Below are 19,394 nucleotides of genomic sequence, written 5' to 3' on the forward strand. Positions count from 1 at the left end.
AGCAAATATGTGATGAGACCAACAGGTATGCCGAGTACGTTTTCTTGTTTAATTCAGGTGCGACACATTCTAGAATTTTCGATTGGACAATTTTGAGTCCCGAAGAACTGGTAGTCTTTTTAGGATTGGTTTTACATATGGGCCACATTTCATTGCCTAGGATTGAGGATTATTGGAAAAAGAAAGATACTTTTTATGCTAGTGCAATTTTTTCCACTTTTATGGGACGGAACAGATTTATGGTCATACTGCGTTGTTTGCATTTTAGTAAAAATTCAGAAGAGGGAGAACAAGTACCTGAAGACAGAATATATAAAATTAGATCGATGATAATCTTTTTGAATAAGAGAATGGAAGAAGTTTATTATCCTGATCGTAATTTGAGCTTAGATGAGTCAATGGTATTACACAGAGGACGACTTAATTTTAGACAATACTTAGAAAACAAAAAGCATAAATATGGAATAAAGTTGTATATATTGACCGAACCAAATGGTCTAATTTTAAAATTTTTAGTTTATTCTGGAATGTTTGACGATTCAAGTGACAAAAGACATGCCAATAAAGTGGTTTTGCACCTTTTAGAAGGGAAACTAAATGTAGGCCATTGCGTTTACATTGACAATTTTTACAACAGCTTTGATTTAGCCAAAAATTTGCTTGAATTTTCAACTTACTGCACAGGAACTCTTCGAATTGACCGTAAAAATAATCCTGCAGAAGTAAAACAAGAAAAACTTGCTAAAGATGCAACAATTGCCCGTTGCCGAAAAGGGGTATTATTACCCAAGGGGGGCCAACATTAGTTGGCAAATGGAAGGATAAGAGAGACGTTTACTATATAACAACAAAATGCCAAAACACCTTACAACAAGTTACAACAAGAAGAGGTCAGCATGTAATGAAACCAGAGCCTATTACAAGATATAATAAGAATATGTCTGGTATTGACCGACAAGACCAGATGCTTGCCTATTATCCTTGTCAACGAAAAACTGTACGATGGCCAACAAAAATATTTATACATATTATGCAGATGATGATTATAAATGCTCACATACTATACAATAAGTATTCTGGAAAAAAGATTGATCTTTACGAATTTCGTTTGGAACTCGTTAGATCACTTCTAAAAATTAATAATTCTGAAACTAAACATGTTACAAAAGATCACCTAGTAACAAAACGAGAGGTAAAAGATCTAAAGCGAAAAGTTATGAGAAAACGCTGTAAAACTTGCAGCGAACGAAATATCCGTAAAGATACAATTTACGAATGCAAAACCTGTCCCGACACCCCTGGATTTTGTCTGGATTGCTGTCAAATATCCCACATTTAAACCTTAATTTTGTTTTATATATCTATATTTTATCTTATTTTATATTTCTTGTTTTATTTTTATTTTGTATTAGTAAATCAATAAAATGTTCCTATTAAAACTGATTTTATCAATATTATTTACAAAACGCACCAGCGCGTCGTACGGCGTATGTATATAAATACTAGAGCCGAGCGCCAGTGACGCTCTGGCGCGTTCACCACCAACCCTTATTGTATATAAATATGTGCATTTAGTTTAAAAACACTTACTTTATTCGAACTTTTCCAAAAACTAATAAATAAACGTCTGTGTATCAAAAAGAGAAAGCGGCTCTTGGTGAAAACCTACCCAGAATAGATCAGCAGTTAACGTGTTAAGTGGCATGAAGGAGAAAATCACGAATATTGACCTATTAACATTTCATGTTTAGGTCACAATTAAATCCTTCTATCGATTCGAAAAATAGCATAAGAGAGAAGATTTTTTACAAAGGAAAATTTAATTTTTGTGCAAATTTCCACAGGAAACCCCTCAGTTTTCAGATTTTCCACTCTTCTGGATTTTTTGTTTTAACCCTATCAAAGGTATAAGGTATAAACTCGTGGTTGAACTTCGTCGGAAATCCAACGGTCTGGTAGTACAAATTATTGTGTACACTATAATTAATGGTCAGGTATTAGCCTGAACTTAACAAACTCAACAGCGATTTAATTGTAAGTAGTGTACAAAATACAACAACACGTGTAATTAAAAGTTAAAAGACATAGGAAGTTGGTTTAAATGGCCATCTGCAGAAATATTCCGTACTGCAGTTTACTTTTGGATGAGCGTAAATAGACGGTGTATTAATATTAAGAAGAATAAATCCATTCATAAAAAAAGGTTTAATAACTACTGAGTTGCATTAACTACATTTTTATAATGACGTTCGCTGTATATACATTAAACATAGTAGTGAATTAACATTTTGCAAAATTTGTCCTTGTTGATTTCATATAATTTCATAATCCCTACCTTCACCCGTTAACCAACCTAACCTCAACCTATTTAGCCAGCAGATCAGCAGCTTACGTTGCTCCTGTTGCACCGTTGAAAATCACAACAAACAACAAACTTTCTCAATAAGCGTAGTGCAAAACAACTGTTGGTAAAACAAATGCAGTTTCAGCAACGACTTTCTCCAAATCTCACCCACGTATCCCGATTCAGTTCTAGGAAATGGCGAAAGCAGGGGCGGCTTAAAACTAAAGACTTTTTTAATGCGGGTATGAAGGTCCCGCATGTACTCGGTTTCTGGAAATAGAGATAATTTGAGAATCCTAGACAATTAGTAATCCAATTTATTGATCGAATTATACAAATAATCGGGATGAGCGTGGTGGTATATAAGGATTAATTAAAAAGTAGTTATTAGAAAGGAGATAAAATACATATTCTATAAAATATAGTTTTCTATAAAAAAATACTGACGTAAGATGTTTATTTCAAATTACCAGGATCCATGTTTTTTTTGGTTAATATGTAAAAGAATTTTGTTTTTTGTTTCTCGTTTAGTTCTATTTTGTTAACTATATTATTAAGAATAAACGTCAACACAAGCATATATTAAAATATTTTTTGCCCACCATAAAAGCAAACAAAACTTATGTTGCTCTGCAAACTAGGCTTCTACAGCTCCTATCACTTATCAGTTCAAAGAATATTTAAAACCTTTTAGAGTTGTTTTCAGTCAAGAAGAGACATAATGCCCAGAAATGATGAACAAGAGAGTTGTTAGAGTAGTTTGAACTCTAAATAACGATATATTTACATGACACGAGCTATTTGAATGGCAGCAAGTGACTTGTGTAAAGGTGCATTGTTCTGCAAAAATAAAATACGTTTTGAACAACTTTCTGCGTCTTGTCGTCATAATGTTTTTTGTAAAGTAGTAAGTCATGTTAAATAGTAATTCTTAGTTACTGTTATCCACTTCAATTCAAAAAATTAATCAAGTAGGTACACCTTGGCAACTACTTCAAACTACAAAAACGGAATCAAGAACTTTTTAACAGATTCTGGAATACGAAACCTTCTAGATCTTGGAAACTAACCATTTTTCATTTTGTTAATTTATTAATTTCTGCTTTGTTTCTGAATTGTAGAAATAAAATCAAATTGTGTATGAAGTAACAACACGGTTTAAGAGAGTTTGCATCTGTTCAAATGTAGTAAGGTAATAATTGAAAATAAGTTTTATTTCTTCTACAATATTAGAAACCAATTGTAGAGTTGCAGGTGCACAGGTGAAGCGGGGCACGTGGTGTTTTAGTTAAAACGAGTTTTACCTTAGGTGTGTACCATTATAAATACGTACAGCTATAACTTTTTTTCTATTTCGGATTTCTTATTAATGTTTTAGTACAATGTACAAGTATTAATGTTTTTATATGATATTTTTAGGTAAAAAAACAAAAATTGATTTTTTGAAAATTTAGAAAGTAAAAGTCTTCTTAAAAGAAACACCCTGTATTTTAATATTATGATTATTATATTTATTAAGCATTTCCTATACCTAACTGCTTTCATTTTGAGTTATTCGTGATTTAGTGATTTAGGTTTAGCAAAAGATTAATTTCTACAAAAATTAAGAGAAATTGTATCAGGTTAGCCATAAAATTATTAACCAAAAATAATTTTTCGCAAAAAAAAATACGTATTAATTTAGACTGATTCTTAATTTGTTTAGTAATGGATAAGATATCTAAGTAGTTATAATTTTTGGGGGTAAAATATTAATAAAACCACAATATTCTGCCTAGTTGGCTATGACTTTGACGCTAAACCTAATTAAAAGTTTAACATTAGAATATTTTTATAGTTTCTGTTGCTTTTTTACTGTTTATCATCATCAATGGCGCTACAACTCTTCGTGAGTCTTTGCCGCGTTTACTATTGCCTTCCACGTTTGTCGGTCCTGTGCCAGTAATTCCCATTGTCGCACTCCCATTTTCTCTAGATCTTATTTGACTGCATCTTTCCACCTTTTTCTAGGCTGCCCTACAGACCTTCTTCCCTCTGGCCTTTCCCAGAACACATTGTTTATAAGGCGATTGTAGTTACTGCGTATCACATGCCGTGCTCATCTGAGTCTATTGGCTTTTATATATCTGACTAGATTTTCTTTTCCGAATAGAGACTCTAGCTCGTTATTGTATCTGCCCTCCATTCGTTTGTCACGCTGTCTCTGCAAGGGTCATATATCATTCGAAGAATTTTACGTTACCACACCAGCAATTTATTTATTTCTCTTTTTGTTAGCGTCTATGTTTCGCTTCCATACGCGACTGCTGGTCGTATTATGGTCTTATATATCCAAGTTTTTGTACCTCGTGAAAGAAATTTTGACTTCATTAGATGTTGCTTGCAAAGAATGATCTGTTTCCTGCCATTATTCTCTTTTCAACTTCTCTCTCTAATTTGTTGTCATTTGTGATTGTTGCTCCTAGATATTTAAATTCTTTAACCACTTCGAAGTTGTGATCATTTATAGTAGTGTTTTGCCTTATTCGCCGTCGTTCTTGTTTTGAGACGACCATGTATTTTGTTATATCTTCATTTATTTTTAGACCGATGTTTAATGCAGCTTCTTTAAAGCTCGAGAAAATATCCTCAATTTCTAATGTTGATTGTGCTACTGCGTCTACGTCATCGGCAAAGGCGAGTATGATTTTTGCTCCCCGAGCAGTTATGTCTGGTTTAATTTTTGGATATATTTTTCGCATGACATATTCAAAGGCCAGAATTTACGCAGAAAGCATTTGGTATTTCTCCCCTTATTCTAACTTGTGCAAAAGAGTTACTTACACACATTTGTGTTATAGCAGCTAGTTTCTTGGGTACGCCGAGCTCGAACATTGCCTTCCATAATGTTGCACGATTAATTGAATCATAAGCCTGTTTGAAGTCTATAAAAATCTGATGCACGCCGTGATTATATTCCCAATACTTTTCAAGCATTTGTCTTATTGTAAATATTTGATCAATAGTCGATCTGCCAGAGCTGAAACCACACTTTTTTACTATTACTAGCATGAGATTTTTTAAGAAACGTATGAAAATATTACGGTATATCAACAATGTGTCACTCTCTGATCGAACAAAAACTATTGTAAATAAAGAAAATTAATAAAATGCAATCCTGAATATCACTAAGAATCCTCATATTATATCACTAAGAATCCTCATATTAGTACGAGGGAAATTGAGGCTTTTGAAATTAGTGGTTTATGTGGATAACTATAATAAAAGATTAGACTTTTATCGATGGGCCCACGAACAAATTCAAAATAAGGTATAAGGTTTGGTTCTAAAGTTTTGGGAAAAATTTCAAAAGCATATAACTCCGATCACAATAATCTTATATTTTTATTAAATTATTCAACAATTTAACTTAACTATCCTTATTATAAATTAAAATTCAAATGACAGACAAGGGACCATTATTTTCGATTTGCCTAATAATTCCCCTGACACGTTGCATCATCCTTTGTTCATCCTAATTTTTGTATATACCTATGCGGCGTCTTAACTTAGGGCTGTGAGATAAAGTCAGCCTCAGAAATTGCACACCATACCAAAATTTTGTCCTCAAATTTTTTCTTACTTTTGAATTTTATTTCATCAGGTGCATTTTCGTAATCTTTCGTGTAAAACCCATCGTTACCCTTCATCTCAGAGTTGGACAAAGTAAAATATTTTTCATCGTCCATCACGATCAACTTGTTGACGAAATGCACTCGCCTTAATGCGCGGCAACATCTCGGAATTCTCTCTAATTGATCCTCTGTGTATTTTGGAGCTTTCCTTCTTTTCCGGTAGATAATATTGTTACTCGATAGGGTCCTTTATACTGTAGTCTTTCCAACATGAAATCTTCTGGCCAGTTTTCGCTGTGAGACCCCAATTTTGTTCTTAGCTGCTTCAATCAGTCTTGCCTCTCCTATATGGTTCAAAATCCGCGGTCTGCCACTTTTACGCAAGTTAACACATGGTATCCCTTCTTCACATTCTCTAATTGTGAGATAAATTGTCGATTTGCTTATGTTTTAATCTCGATAAATATTAACAATATCTCGTTTCGACATTCGCCCAACCATATTATAAATACCTTAACGAATATCAATTTTATAAGACATTTTGCAGAGCACAAACCAAAATATTCTGCTTTGTTTATTAAATGTCAATAACTGATGACATTTTAATTCCATGGCCTTCTTGTTAAATGCATTTTGCTTCTCAATCAGACCAGGTGAAATTTTTCCCAAAACTTTAGGACCATACGTTATTTCTTGGAATACGTTTTATTTGGAGATGAAGCCATTCTGCACAAGAATGGTATTGTAAACAGATATAATTTTTACTATTAATCAACGTCTCACTTACACCACATTATTACCCATAGTTAAACAACAGGATCATTAAATGTTTGGGTAGGAATTCCTGGTAATTCATTCATAAAACCATTCTTTTTCGAAAATGACGTAAAGGGCAAAATGTGTTTACATTTTTTGGTAAACGGCTTGCTGGAAATATTTAAAGTAGTACCATTGAAGATACATGAGAGAATGTAGATATGGATGAAAAGGAGCAAGAAGGTATAGTTTGTCAGGTTAACAATCTATTAAACATTGGTTTTTGATCTGAGTTTAATAGTCCAGATACTTGGACAAAATTTTTTATTTTCCAAAAAAAATACTTTTGGTATTTACTTTTATTTTCCAGTCCGTGGTGTTTTCTTGTTTTATTAGTAGAAGAATCTAATAATACACATCGTTTCTCCTTGGTTTTAGTCGTTGATTTATTGACTGTATAGAGCGTTAATACTGTTATGATTTTTCTGCCTCTTATTTTGGGTATTTGTGTGGTCAGATGTAGTAGGTATATGTTTTTGGCACCGAAACATATTTTTCTGTGATTTTATTTGTGTTTTTTTAAGATGTCCTATAGGATATACAGGTACGCAACCTGTACAGTTGTATCTTGAGATTTATTTAAAATTTTTGTGGCCTTCTAATATTCTAATATAGTTTATTACACCAAATATTCGGGTTAAGCATTTTTATGTTTTGATATAAAACTCTGAAAATGTCTCAGCAGCATCGGTTTGTGATCTACTTGTGTTCATGATATAATATGAGCGAAGGAAAAAGTAACTTGCTTCCGTATATTGTGGCACTTCATGATATTGGTGTACGCAAAGGTAAAACGACCTTCCGCCGTCTATTGTTACTTAGTATTTTGTATATCGATTTTGAGACCACGTTCTTTACACAGATAAGGTAGTTCTGGTACTACTGTTAAATATCCCGCTAAGAATTCAAAGACTTTATATTATTTTGACTCTTTTGGAATTTTGCTAAAGAACGGTAAATATTTCTTTGTGATTTGTATGATGACCATGTTGGATTCAATTATCATCCGTAAAATGATAAGGGCAATTTCTGAATGGTTTCTTATTTAATTTCCAAACTGTACTTTGATCTTATAAGTTATTATAAGAGAAACGGCTAGGGCAATTGGTTTTGGATTCGTCCGCTAGGCGACCTGTTGAGCTTTTAAAGAAGATAAGCATTATTTCTCTTCTTTTGTATATATTTTATAGTTAGGTGTTGTATTGGCTTTGTTGATTGTGATACTGGACAATTTCATCACGAGTTTTGATTTACCGATTATTTACCTAAAATATTTTAAGCGTGTGATGCGCGTAATTATCAAACCCTCAACAATGTCGCTAATATATTTCTCTTCTTTACTTTTCTTGCTGTTAAGCTTAAAATTTGTCGTAACAAGTTGGATTCGACAGGGTGTTAAAAATGTTTTACTGTTCAACTTCTATTGTTCTATTTTTGGAATGTTTAACACGCAAGATTAGGAATCTTTAATTATTTACAACGAACTGTAACGCTTTTTCTGTTCCTTTAGAAGACTGTGACGATTCTTCTTTTGTTCTTTTGAAAATATTGGTTTGTGGTGAACTGTTTATGTTATGTTATGATCAGACTAGCCATGATGATTGCCAACCTCCGTCGCGGAGATGGCACGTGAAGAAGAAGAAGTTTATGTTTAAATTATAGCTTGTATGATATATACTCGTATTCTTTCTTGTTTTTAAAATTTTTCTATTAATTTTTTGGTTTAAACCACATTTCTTGTCCTTCTGGAAATTTCCTACCTTCTATTAGTTTTCTGCTGTGAAAAATCCCGAAGGATCTTTACGGAACTTATGGTTATCTTGTTTTTCCTTTTTTTTTGCTATAGTACAAATTTTATCCTGTAGTTGGAAGTTCAACCAGTAAAACAATGCTCAAGAGAAACCTCTGTGGGCCCAGAACAATTTTACGGCATCACCAAAGTTGCTACAAAAGGCGAGGTACAGAAGTGGCTGATAACGAATCATTAAAATAAATGGAGAGCCACTCAAGACAAACCCAGACTAAAAAAATATTCAAAAATATTTTTATAATGTTCGCAACAATTTGATGAACCGTAATAAACGAGAGATTAGAACAGTCACCGAAATAATGACTAGGAACTGTCGTTTAAGACAGCACCTATACAAACTCCGTACGGTGAACGAATTATGGAGCATAAAATACAAAATGGAAGAAGAGACTGCCATACACATCCTGTGCTATTGAAATGTGCTAAGTGGTATGAGGCAAAAACTCACTGAACAACTTTACTATTGAACAAGCAATGATCCTAAAATCTATTCTAACCTAACCGTCAGATACCAATATCGTTGCATCGAGCGATTATTGAAATTTTAAAATAGACACTATTTTGCACTAGTAATGTCAATGCGTACTAGCTCACCGTGTGCTTTTGGTTTTTCAAGGGCGAAAAGGTAATTGTTTATTGCTTTTTAACTGCTATAAATTATCAAAATAGATTTAAACTTTTTATTGATGTGCATCTTTTAGAGAATATGCACCACGTAAAAAGTTCTTAGGCTAAATATTTGATTTATTGACTTAAAATTTTTAATATCTTAAACTACAAACTTCTTATATATAAAATATATAACATTTTTCATCTATTTTTTGGCCGTACTTTACGATTTGACTAGATCTAAATTAAAATATTTAAATTTTAAAATTTGCTTATAAAATAGATACTACATTATTGGGAATAAGCCACAACTGAAGGTTAAACTAAGTTTATTGATGTTTCAATTTCCACCTCACAAATCGTTCTCAAAATAAAAACATTAATATTAATTAAATTTAATATTAAAATTAAAATTGATGTTTGTATTTTAAGAACGATTTCCGAAGTGAAAATTGAAACGTCATTAAACTTATTTTATTCTTCAATTGTGGCTTATTCCCAATAAAATAGTATCTACTTTACAATGCCACAAGAACATAGCTTTAGAACAATATTATTTATAAAAAAATTGTTTTCAAAAATTGGAACCACCTTTACAAATGGGGTATCTACATATTCGTAATCAGGGAAAAATTTTACGTAAAATTAGAATAGTTTTCATCTATCCAACCTTCCATACATACAGAAAGGTACTCAGCTGCCGAAGTAATACTAGCGCAAACTTTTGTTGAAAATCATATATATAGATATATAAGTTTAAAAATTATAATAAAATATGTAGTATCTGATTTATAATTAATAGATCTTTTATTTTTATTAATGTGACACATTTGAAGAAATAACATAATTTTATAATTCCATTTTAATTCTGGTTAATTGTAACAACACGACACAAAGTCGATGTTATAGGATTTCACATAAAGGTACATCTTTCCTGTTAAAAAGGAGGACGACTTTGTACAGCAGTTACTACCAGCCTACTACTTTTATAATGTTTCACTTATGATGATCCAACTGGACCAAAACCCTTTTAAAGAATTGTAATCCTTTTAGATAAATTTTTAAACATATTTTAATAAAATATACCGTTATACACCAGTTATTTTTTACTTCTCTGTAAGTTTTTTTAAACTATGGTATACAGCCAACCATTGGAATTTTTCCCGTTTACTTTGTAATTTTTTTTATTTATACAGATAACACAGCTACGATTACTTAAGTAAAAAATTTTACCAAAGTGAAAAAACACTAATTAAAGCATAGTAAACAATTACGGCCTACTACCTTAAAACCAAATTCCAGTAAACTAAAGTGTGCTTCTTTCACCTTTGTAATAGAGGAGCATCTAACTACCAGGGTAAATAGAAAGATTTATGATAAAGTCGCTCCTATGAGAGACCTTTTTGAATTAGTTTTGAAAAACTGTGAGTCAAATTTTTCGTTGTCAACATACGTAACTGTAGATAAAATACTAGCGGCTTCAGAAGCAAATGTTTGTTTAGCCAATTTATTTCCTCAAAACCATGCAAGTACCGAATTAAAATTTTTAATCTAGCAGATGCAAAAGTTTTTTATACTGCCAAAATGGAAGTTTATGTAGGAATACAACCAGAAGGACATTTTGTCAAGAGGAATTCTCTAAAGGACGTAGTAACTCAGTTGGTTACACCTATTAGGGAAATCAAACGCAATTTATCTATAGATATATGGTTTACTAGTATTCTCCTCTGCAAAACGCTAAATATATACAGGATAACTATGATAGGAACTATACACAGTAATACAAGATAAACTACTTCCACAGTTGATAACAGGCATAAAGCCGGTGCCTTCAAACATGTTTGCCGTACAAAAAAAACTTTAACTTCTCATGTCCCAAAAAAGGAAAAATGTCCGACTTTTTTCTTTCTTCCATGACAACAAAGAAAGTGAAAACCAATAATCATACAAGACTACAACAAAAATAAACTAGGGGTCGATATGGTTAATCAGATGGCAGGAAATTATAATTTCTCGAAAAATACAAGAAGGTGGTCAATGGTACTTTTTTTACACTCTAATAAATGTATTAATTATTAATAGCTAAGTTATTTATATTTTCAACACAGAAGATAATCTCGTACCTCGGAGAACTGTCTTATACACACGCGTCAACCAACTGACACATGCACATAATATGCTCAGAAGGTCAGCTGATATTCACTTGTCTAAGATAGTGAGGGGAAGACTTAGAAAAAATAGAAGCTACAGGTCATTGTGTAATGGGCGAAAAATCGAAAAATTAGATGTTTCTGTAGTAAGTGTATTGTACCTTAAACACTTGATCGTTAGTTGCGCACAGTGTGTACAAAACACAGATCAAATAGCCTAGTTTTTGTTTCATTTTTTCCAATTATATATATGATTGATAAGATTAAAAAGAATTATTTAAATTTTTAAAAAATAATTAATAAGTTATTTAAGATATTTCACAGATTATTACGTATAATAAATATTTTAAAAAAGAAAAAAATTATGTTTGTTTTTTTTTTCTTCAAATTAAGGCTAAAACATGAACACAGTTTGAGAGACCGCGATCGAGGCTGGTGTAACTTTTTTCACGTCACCACTGCAGAGGTAAATAAAGAAAACCAAAAGAAAAAAGAAGGTATTCTTCAATATCTAGAACCTCAGGAATAATACTCACACTGTTTTTGTATAAAAACTATACTGTATTATTAAGATTTAAAAACATGTGTTGTAGTATCTCATACCTTGTCATACCATTAATGTAAAGATGACGCACCAGAAATATCTGTTACAAGACTGTAATATAACCAATATGCTTATAATCCCATTTTCCTTATAGTAAATTGAGAAGACTTAATGGTATAAGACAATAAAAAATGGTACTTACAATATATATATATATATATATATATATATATATATATATATATATATATATATATATATATATATATATATATATATATATATATATATATATAGATACACACTCAAAAATGTTTTGCATATTATCTGTAACGCCACTGAACGTTTCTCATTTGAAATTTTTTGCACTGATTTTTTTTGTCTACTAAAATAATGTACTTTATTGCTTGTTTTTTGTTTCTTAATCGTCGCAAAGATTCTCAGTATTCATATTGCCTTCATCGGTTTTCGAAAACCGATAGTTGTAAAAATTGGTTTGTGTTTTATTCACTTTGTAGTGAACAATATGATTATACAAGTGATATCTGAGTTCAACAGAGCTAGAATCGTTACTTTGATTGAGGAAGGCCACACACAAGTCGACGTTGCTGTCCGGGTTGAAGTTAATCAGAATGATGTGTCTCGGATTGTGAAAAAGTATCGAGAGACGAATTCTGTTAGCGATCGTCCAAAAAGCGGAAGACCCAGAATTACTACCAATGTCCAAGAACGCTTTTTAACGTTAACTGCCCGGAGAAACACCTCTATGACTGCCTCAGCTATTAGAAGAGAACTCCAGCAAGCTCATAATATTGTAATTTGCGATCAGACTATTAGAAGCAGGTTACATTCGGCGAATTTATTTACAAGAAGACCATTGTTTGTACCAAAGCTTACGTTAGAGCAGAAAAGGACTCGACTGGAATGGGCCAATGAACATTTACAATGGCATGATAACAGATGGGGAAACGTGTTATTTTCTGATGAAACCAAAATTAGCCTTTTGTCAGATATGTCGGATAATCGCCGAATTAGGATTTGGAGGAACCCAATTCGACAAGATAGACTTAACCAAGCTGTTCAAATAGTCCCATATCAAGGTGGCTCCATAATGTTTTGGGGCGGCATCATGCTAAATAATAAAACTCCTTTAATTCCTTTTGTTGGTAACATGAATGAACAGATTTATATTGATACCATTCTTAGGCCTATTGTACGCTTGTGGCGAGAAGCTGTTGGTCCAGAATTTATTTTTATGGACGACAATGCGCCTCCCCATCGTACGAGACTTGTGGCAGATTTTTTAGAGACATAAGATATCGTCATATTACAATGGCCACCTTGCTCACCTGACCTCAATCCTAGTGAACACGGATGGGATATGCTTAAAAGAAAAATTCAGTCCCGGCAACTACCCCCAAGGACACTACAAGACCTTAGAATAGCAGCGATTGAAGAATGGGGCACCATGGACCAGAACTACATAAATACAATTATAAGAAGCATGGGACAACGCATTCAGTCTTGCTTTGATGCAAGAGGTGGAAATACGGCATATTAAGTGTTAGTTCCTATATCTGTACAAATTAAAAAAAATATATTTATAATACATATTATAAATAATAGTAAAAAATTGTTAATCCTTAAAGCATATTGTTTTTTTCAAAACATACAATTTTATATATATATATATATATAATAAAGTATTTTGTTAAAAAAAATAGATTTCACCAGATTTGGTGGATAATTTTAAAAATATTACGTTATGCAAATCATTTTTGAGTATATATATATATATATATATATATATATATATATATATATATATATATATATATATATGCAAGATGCAAGGAGTAATGCAGTTAGAGCAAAGATCTTTTTTTAGAAACTTTTAGCTTAAAAAAATAAAGAGATCAACAAACTGGACATGGTGGATCTCCAGGAAAGTTGATGACGTGGAAATGGAATAACACAAAAAAGAAAGCATTAGTATCCTGAGGAGCAAAAAGCATAGGGTAAATGGTTCTTGTATTAAAAAAAATATCCATAGCATGTGCTGCATTAGAATCAGAGGGAAATTCTTTAATTACAGATTAATTAATATATAATATTTCAACGAAGAACTTGAACTAACTTTAAGACTTTGCCAATAAACGATGGGAAGATTATTTTAAGGGAAATGAATGCATAATAGAGTGCCCGTGGGCAAAAAAGTTTGTAATAGATACTCTCCTCAAACTTTGAATATCGTTCATTACGCCAAGTCTGACACGATTTTCTTCTGCGACTCTGTTTGATTCTGGGCCGTTTGTCCCCTAACTGTTCCGAAAATGTTCACCGGCCAGACAGCAAAATCGGAAAACAAGTTCGTTCAGACAATATATTCTTTTATTTAAATAGCTTAAAAATTAAAATTAAGAAAAACACAAAAATAAAATTGTCTGATGATGGTTATTGAACGCCTCTGACGACTCGAACTAATGTGTCGGAAAAACTAATGTGACAAAATTTATATATAACCAGCTAACTTCATTAGCAGCAGCAAAAGCAACTTTTTATATGATCTGACAGAACTTGTTTTCCAATTTCTCTGTCATCAGGGTGAAAATTTACGAGAAAATACCCCAGAACCAAAAAACCAAAAAAAAAATCGCAGAGGGAAATTTTGTCAGACTAGGCCCATTATTTATTTAGCGTATGGCTCAATACATGGAGTAAATACAGTAATAATTGTAAAAAACGTAAGTACATAATTCAAAAATACAAACATTAAACAAGGTTTAGGAAATAGATTCATAGGATACCACATCTTTCCCGGAAATTTAAATGGTAACATGTATTAGAATTTTCTAGACAATATTTTACATGATATTTTGGAAGATATTCCATTACAAATACGAAGAAACATGTTTTTCATGCATGATGGTGCTACACCACATTACACAAGAATTTGTAGAAGGTGCTTACATGAACATTTCCCTGATAGGTGGATAGGTCGGGGTGCGGATGCACCGATTCATTGGCCTGCTCGTAGTTGTGATCTTAATCCAATGGACTTTACAGTATGGAGTTATTTGAAATCAAAAGTGTATAACACTCCAATTAATACAGTAAATGAGTTAAGAGTCAAAATTGAACAAGTATTTACCGATTTACAAAACGATCTAGTAACATTAAATGGATTAATGCGTTCGCTAAATAAAAGAATTAGATTATGTATTCAACAAAATGGAGGACATTTTGAACAGTTGTTGTGAAATATTATTTTCGCCATTAATTAAATGTTAAGTATTAATTAAGTTTTCCATTAATTTGTAATATTATTGCTAACACAAGTGTCAATTCCAAAGCATACTTGATGAATATTAAGAAATGTAACGATTACAATAAAATACATGTATACCTTCGAGTTTAAAGAAATCGAAAACGGTGATGTCTATCGAAATATTACAAGAGCATCTTTTTTGAGTAGAAAAGTCTAAGGAAACAATTTTTAAAATATTTTTTTTAAATAAGTAAAAATTAAAAAACATGTGACGCAATAACCCCCACTTACCCTCCAAAACTACCCTGTATTAATATAGGATGTGGTAGGTGGTGACATGAAATTAATTATCCTAATGTCTTATATTCACTGCCAAAATATGAACTCCGTATTCAAAACCGTTTGAAAGATATTTGAAAAAATAAGAATTTCAATTCACCCCTTTAAAGGGTTGTATCTCCCTTATTATTCAGTTTTATAAAAAAGTGTACATAAAGAAGTACCCTTATTTTTGGACGTACTATGAGCTCTAGAAATTAATGTACATAATTCTGGACCACCTTCTATAAAAACGAACATAGACAAAATACAGATAAAATACAAGATAATACCAACAGATAAGTTTATATCTTTAAGTCAAGTTGAGCTATCCCTTCAAGGCTTGCAGGCGTAGTTTTGAAAAAGTCTTTTGGGTCCCCTCGATATGCCCTCAATTCACATGTCTCCACTATGTGTTGGATGGTTTGATCTGGAGCTCCACAGTCGCAGCTGGAGGTAGGCTGTTTTCCCCATTTATGTAGGTTGTGTGCGCATACTGCATGTCCCGTTCTAATTCAGTTTAGGCTCTTCTGGCTGTATGTATTCCATCAAAACCAGGCGCCTTGCCAGTTTTGATGTCTCGGAGGGCTGATGTTATTTCTTCGTTGGTGAATTCGTGGGAGAACCTTGGGTTATGTCCAGCTATTTGACGTAAGTTGTTGAGTTCCTTTTTTATATATTTTGTATGTTCTTTGTTCCGTGGAGCCCTAGATAGGGTCACTATTCTGCTAGCTATTTGGTCGGGTGACAAAAAGTGGGTTTTCTAACGGGCGGGGCACTTCCCCCTAGCTTTCTCAGTAGGTTCCAAGATTGTCTGCTCGATCTTTTAAAGTCCATTTTCTCCGTTGTTTTTATCCATTTATCTCTTCTTGCTTCATATTGCAAACATTTAATGTTTGCAATAGGTCATTAGCTACATCTGGGTCACCATTCTCTATATAGTCATTGTAGAGTTCTATACATTCATTATTCCAGCCTAGGATATACTCTTTGCGGTAACCTATTGGTATACACTTTTTTGTAGTCGATATCACTGAACCTACAAATCTATCGTAGCTTTCCGATGTGGCCGGAACCCATCTTATACCTTTATCAAGTTCAATAGAGAATTTTTGCCAGTCTGCCTTCTGAAAATTCCATCTTGGTCTGGGAGTGGATCGGACCATCGGGACCTGGATACCTACTTCATATATTATTGGACGATGTTGGCTGTATGAGAAATTCTTCAGGACTTTTCTTGTTATATTGACAGGTTGATTTTGAGAGTTTTGGGTTGAGAAACAGAGGTCTGGGTTGTATTCCTTTCTCCACGCTGCGGATCTAAATGTTCCCCTGTCTTTTGCATTAAATATTAGACTAAGGTTGTTTTCTTCTGACCACTCTATAAGTGCTTCGCCGTTCTGGTCATTGCTGTGATATTTTCACATCATATGGTGGCTATTAAAATCTCACATATAAACTGCCGGACGGCAAAAATGAGGCAATACTTCTGGAGGCCACTGAATTTCTGGGGGCTTGTATATATTAGCATTTGTAAGTTCTTCGATTATTACTGTAATGATTTAAATGTTTCCATTGGTTTTGGTGTCCACTAGATGGGCATTTTCTATGTTGCTGCGGATGTATGTTATACAGCCGTATATATGGTGATATGTTACACTAAGAATTTCATATCCTGGTACTTTGCCCCTACGTTTTAGATCAGTTTCATCACCTACATGAGTTTCTTGAATGGTAGCCACGTCAATGTTGTTTTCTAGCAGGATTTTAGATAGTACCTCATACTTTGATCTACTAAGTGCTTCTATATATAGTTGGCATATTCGGAGGATTGGTCCAATGCTTTTTGTCATATGGTTTTGAAAAGAACTAGTTTTTGTAACTGTTTCCATGTATATCGATGACTAGGAGATCTTTAAGAGACAGACTAGCCCATTAAAGCGATACCAAAAGATTGTAGAGAGTATCGACCATAAATTTTAAAAAGAAACTTTTTTAACTAATTAATAAACGACAATAATTGCATGCGATTACGGTATAAACTTTTGCTGCACAAACATCTGAAGGTACCTATTACCTACTTATATATGTCGCAACGTCAGGTTACATCATCAAAAAACTGTATAGATTATAGAAATGGTTTAAATGCATTTAAGTATGCATTAGTTGGTTCTACCAAGAGGAGAATATAAATCACGACTATTATTTGAAAAAATGTATTTGATAAAAGTTTAATATTAAATAGTTCAAATCACAGTATTGAACGGTTCCGTATTCCTAAGTAAAATAAAGAAATATGCTTGTAGGCTGGTAAAAGTTTTAGAATATATTGCACGCTGCGGAGAACGAAACAATCGGGAAAAATAAAACATAAAAAGGATGACTTGTACAGCAAAGATATCAGAGAAGTAACAAAGAAAAAAAAACAAAATTTACAAGAAAATAATAAAAAAGTATTCTAGGGCAACTATAAAAATAAATATCAAATCACAAGAACACAAAGGAGTAAATGTTACATAAAAGAAAAAGAAAAATTCTCTATAATAAGAAATTGCCAGAAATAGAAAACTTTAACAAGAAACATGAATATAATAAACTATATCTGAGAATCAACAGGTGTTGAAGCAATAATACATATTCGTAATGTACGCAAAAAGTATATACAAATTAAAAAAGAAACGTCGAAATCCATAATCAAGATAGAGAAATGCAGTTAACAGCTCCTTCTCCCTCCAACTCTCCCGCGATTTTCAAAGCCAGCCGATTTTGAGGACCACATTTTTAAGCTTTGTGAATGATTTCATTAAAACGCAATTTATTTTAAATTTTGCACATTAAAACTTTAAAGCATGTTATTTCAGATGGCCCTAATGAGATCTTTTAGTTTTTATAAACAAAGCTCTAACCTAAAAAAAAGATCTGACTTCGTCTCAAATTATCCTAGGTCGACTTTTTTTTCTTTTAAGTACAGTGATGAGTGCCTTAAGAACCGGCAAAATACCGCAAAAGATAGAAAACATAACACGTTGTGAAATAAAAAGAGATGAAAGTAGTAGAGGTGGGAAATTATCGATAGAAACCTCTAATTTACAGTAAATTACATTAGGACTATCGATAGTTTCCCACCTTTAGACGTTAGCTTATGAGCTAGTTGACTTCAGTCATAATATTACAAGTATGACGTCGAATATTTACATTTTTTAAATTTCGCATAAAATAAAAACTGATTGAAGGCAATAAAGCAAATGTAAGTAAACAGTTTAATTAGTAGTAATTTGATAATTAATTCTGTGTTGACGAATACAGAATAACAAGCTATGATAATTCTGTATTGAGAAGAGTGTATGCGACGTCTCAAATCATAGTTTATTATCGATCAATACTTCAATTTTGCATAAAAAAATACTCCTACTTAAACTATTTTTACTTACATTACGTGATACGTATTACTATGACTGAAGTCAACCAGCTCATAAGCTAACGTCTTAAGGTGGGAAATTTTCGATAATTCTAATGTAATGTAAAGTAAATTATAGGTTAATATCGATAATTTCTCACCTCTACTACTTTCATCTCTTTTTATTTCACAACGTATTATGTTTTCTATCTTTTGCGTTATTTTGCCGGTTCTTAAGGCACTCATCCCTGTATAAAAAATGCAGGCTTTCTTAATATGAAAAAATAATTTTCTTGTGGCAATGGTAAAATTATTCTAAGTGTTAATTGGCAAAAAATCATGTTTTTCCAAAATTATTTGCAATATTTAAAGTTATTTTTATTATTATTTTTTTAAATAATATTACTAGAATAAATCTTCTTCTTTCAAAAGCCACGTATATAATTACTATAATTACATAATTTTCTGACTTTTATTGTTGCAAACAAATTTAATTTGGGACAAACAAATTAAATAAATTGATA

Source organism: Diabrotica undecimpunctata, chromosome 8, assembly GCF_040954645.1.
Source record: "Diabrotica undecimpunctata isolate CICGRU chromosome 8, icDiaUnde3, whole genome shotgun sequence".
Taxonomy (NCBI): domain Eukaryota; kingdom Metazoa; phylum Arthropoda; class Insecta; order Coleoptera; family Chrysomelidae; genus Diabrotica; species Diabrotica undecimpunctata.